Source organism: Miscanthus floridulus, chromosome 8 (assembly GCF_019320115.1).
Source record: "Miscanthus floridulus cultivar M001 chromosome 8, ASM1932011v1, whole genome shotgun sequence".
Classification (NCBI taxonomy): Eukaryota; Viridiplantae; Streptophyta; class Magnoliopsida; order Poales; family Poaceae; genus Miscanthus; species Miscanthus floridulus.
This window is the reverse complement of record NC_089587.1, coordinates 108598496-108603045: the sequence shown is the minus strand read 5'-3', so window position 1 is coordinate 108603045 and position 4550 is coordinate 108598496.

Below are 4550 nucleotides of genomic sequence, written 5' to 3'. Positions count from 1 at the left end.
ATGGGTTCAACGGGCCTCATCGACGGGCTCGCTAGATTTTTTTTGTTTAACCGAGGCGGGCATGTCTAGTTCGTGATTTACCGAGGCCTTTGATTGGAGGCGGTTGTGTTGCCCGCCTTCATTAATCGTTTTTGCCCGCCTCCATTAAGTTAGTGCTAATTCATTCAATCCGCCATTGAAATTGTCCCGCATTTTAAAATCGTAAGCGGGATGATTGAAATTGTCTCGGCATTTTAATTAGGTTATTATGACTGCGCGATCGAGATATTTTGCAAATCATCGATCTTTCCATAGCACAGAGACGGGTCGTTGCTGTAGACTGTATGTACACGTACAGTACATGCAAATGGGGCCTTGCAATTTATATTTATTTATATATGCTGTGACAATCACAGTAGCCAGGCACTGTACGCGACGTTGCCACCACCAGCTTGGGGAGTTTTGGGTGAAATGGACTCGGAGATTCGTGCGGCAATCACCAACCTGAAAGCACACACACAGCAAAATATGTTCCTGGAGGCCTGTGGAAAGTCGCAACACCGTTCTCCCATGAGTGCCAACCATCTTGTGGTTTGGAACGCACGTGGCTTGAATAGCCGTGCGCGTGCGCGTCGCAATGTAGTCAGGGACATTGTCGATCGTTTGTCTGCAAGAGTCCAAGGTCCCAAATTTTTTATTTTTAAACCTTTTTTTTAAAACTTTCATAAATATGTTTCTGGAGGTAAAATTTTAAAATCTGGACCCTTAGCTCGGCGCCATCGTTGCTGGCGCCGAGCTTACACGTGCTGGCGCCGAGCTCTTGGGCTCGAAGCAGACGTGGCGGTGATTTAGCAGGCACCTCGACGCCAGTAACCCTCACGCCGAGCTCAGCGTCATAGATCTTGGGCGCTAGGGTTACTGGCGCCGAGCTCGGCGCCAGGGTTACTGGCGCCAAGCCTGTCTTACGTATGGGCTCCAATCCTTTCTGTCTTCCTCTCCCTCTCTCTCTCGCACCTGCCTCACCTCGCCCGAGTAGCGCACCGCCGCCGCCGCCCGCGCCCTCTCCCGCCAACCATATGGCCGCAATAATGGCCTATTCCATGTTACCACAAAAATAACCAATCTCATCATAGTCAACCATATGGCCGTAATAATGGCCTATTCCAAGCTCCGAAGAGACTAGACCGTAGTTGGATTTAACACCACATTCGCACTTGACTGGAGATGCTTTGTAAATTAACCTTTCTTTCTTCTTTTCCTTTGCATTTGGTGGCTCCGGCCATTGATTCTTAGGACCATAGAGCCACTCCTTGAAACGACACTTCGCAAATCCATACACCTAAAAGAGGAGACATTAGTACACGCACACATAGAACTAAATTTTTAAACAGATACACTTTCCACTTACTTCGTGTTTGTTCGGACACACAAACTCCAACGTATTCTCAGGGTTTATCACAGCTTGATCTCCGCATTCGCACAGAGGAGGTTCCTCGAGTCGTCTAACTACGGCTAGGTGCTTCTCCTTAGCCGTCATTGGCGGAGGGTTAGAGGGGGGGTGGACGGGGGCATCTTTGCTAGACGCATCGGGGTATAATTCTCGAGGACGACCCCGTTTTCGCCAAAACTTCTCCCGATACATTTCTTGTATATAATAAAACGGATGTAATTTAACAAACAAAAATCAAAACATCACAAATTAATGTCAATGAGAACCATAACTACAATACAACCAATTTCGTTCTAAGAACCGAAAGCAATTAACATTAAACCCTAAACCTAGGGTTTTTCATTTGATGCACAACAATGAACCCATAACATAACTACATGCGCTGCGGTTACCTAGGTTTGCTAGCTTTTTTACGTCTTGGCATCATCCTACGGTTGTATAATACAAATATTGTGGGATAGAATGAAACCCTAAGTAATGACGATTTTTAGGTTGAAAAATCCGACTAATATATACCAAATCGATGCAAAAAAACTAGGAGGGGAGCGAGGATATCTTGCTCTCGAAGATCTACGGATCAAATCAAAGTTTCCAAGGTCCAATATGCCGATTCATGAGGTAGGGCGAAGTGAGGAGAGAAAAAACCCAAGAGGGAGGAGAAAAAAGAGAAAGAAGGCTCGGGCAGGAAGGTTGGGCCGAGGCTAAAACACCACCTCGACGCCATAGATCATGGCGCCGAGCTCAGCGCTAAGATCTACGGTGCCAAGCTCGGCGTCAGGATCTAGGGCGCCAAGCTTGGCGCCAGGATCTATGGCGCCGAGCTGCCTGCCAAGTCACCGTCACGTCTGCGTCGATCCCAAGACCTCGGTGCCAGCAACGATGGCGCCGAGCAGTGTAAGCTCGGCGCCAGCAACTATGGCGCGGAGCTAAGGGTCCAGATTTTAAAATCTTACCACCAGAGACATATTTATGAAAACTTTTCAAAAAAGAGCTAAAAAATAAAAAATTCGGTCTCGCCAACTTCTCTCTAACGACGAACAATGAAATAGTAGGGTCTGATTTTGACTACATCTGCCTCCCCGCTATCGGCGTAGCTGGTGGCGCCGTCGTCTCCTGGCGCCGTGATCTTTGGGCCGTTTTTCAATCACCACGAAACTGACGCCGCTGAATGGCCACGGTGGGCCATGGTGGCTCACCAACGTCTACGGCCCCACTGTGAGAGCAGACAAGCCGGACTTCCTCCAGGAGCTGCGCGATGCGCGAGCCAGCTGCCCCGGCCCCTGGCTCCTTTGTGGCGATTTCAACCTAATCTACAAGGCCAGTGACAAGAACAATGGCAGGCTACACCGTGGGCACGACCAAGGTTTCGCTTTGACCGGTACTGGACGAAGATTGATGGATTCTTAGATGTCGTCCGCGTCGCGTGGGGTGCACCACTTGTCGACGTCGATGCTTGCCGATCCCTGGACCAGCAGCTACGTGCCCTGGCTAAGGCGCTGAGGAGCTGGCGTGCCACCAGCGTCGGTAACATCAGGTTGCAGCTAGCTGCGGCCCGGGTGGTCATCTACGAGCTGGATGCCGCACAGGAGACCAGGCTCCTGTCGCAGGGCGAGATTGAGTGGCGCCATGAGCTCAAGGCCAGTGTCCTTGGGCTCGCGTCGCTGGCCAGGACCATGGCCAGACAGCGCGCCAGGACTAGGTACCTGCAGGAGGGCGATGCATGCACCAAGTATTTCCACCTGCAAGCTTGTCACCGGCGCCGGAAAAATTACCTGTTCACCATCACGCATAATGGACAGACCTTCAGCGAGGAGGAGGCGAAGGCGGGCATCGTGTTCTCCTGCTACAACGACCTGCTCAGCAAGGCCTTCCCCAGGCAACACCGCATCGACCTGGCCCAGCTTGACCGCCCAAGGCTAGACCTCAGCGACCAGGAGATCCCGTTCACGGCTGAGGAGGTGGCCAGGATTGTCCGGGATACACCGGCCGACAGAGCACCAGGCCCCGACGGCTTCTGCGGTGCCTTTTACAAGGCGGCTTGGGAGATTGTAGGCCCCGACGTGGTGCGGGTGTTTCACGCCCTTTGGGAGGTGGACTTCAGAAGCTTTTACCACCTCAATGAGGCGATCATGGTGCTGATCCACAAAACACAGGCACTAGAGGGACTCAAAGACTACAGGCCGATCAGCCTCATCCACTCCGTCGGCAAGCTGTTCGCCAAGGGTTTGGCACTTCGTCTGGCTCCTAGAATGCCGGAGATTGTCAAGATCAACCAGTTGGCCTTCATCCGGGGTCGGAGAATTCATGAGAACTTTCGCGCAGGACAGCTCACCTGCCGATGGCTGTACGCCCAGCGCTGCCCGGCGATGCTGCTCAAGGTCGATCTTGCAAAGGCATTCGACACGGTGGCCTGGCCTTTCTTGCTTGAGGTCCTCGACCACATTGGCTTCCCCCTGCGGTGGCGCGACTGGATCTCGACCATGTTGGGAACGGTGAGCACCAAGGTGCTTGTCAACGGCCGCCCGGGGCGTCGCATCTGCCATGCCCGCGGCCTCAGGCAGGGCGACCCGTTGTCGCCGTTCTTGTTCGTCATCGTCATGGAGGTCTTGAACGCGCTGATCGCTGAGGCCGATCGCCGTGCGCTACTAACTACATTGCCAGGGAATGCGATCAAATATCGTGCATCGATCTACGCCGACGATCTGGTCATCTTCCTCGCACCATCCGCCCATGACTTTAGCTGCATCCGGCACATCCTCGAGCTCTTCGCAGGGACTTCAGGGCTCGCCAGTCGCCACCAACCTGGACAAGTGCTCAATCACCCCGGACGACGTCGAAGCCATGCTGCATTCACGTCTTATTCCCCTGCAGACTCCAGGAGTTTCCTACCAATACCTGGGGGTGCCTCTGTCGCTTTCGTGGCTGAGCCGCGCCAACGAACAGGCGCTCGTCGACGCGGTGGCTGCACGTATACCTACCTGGAAGGCCGGCCTCCTGACCAATGCGATTTTTTTTTTATTTTTAACATTTTTTTAAACTAATTTTAAATTCAACACTGTTTTTTTTCTTCTAAAACTAACACTTTTGGCCGCGCCTATTGCCAGGGATGAAAACGGATCGA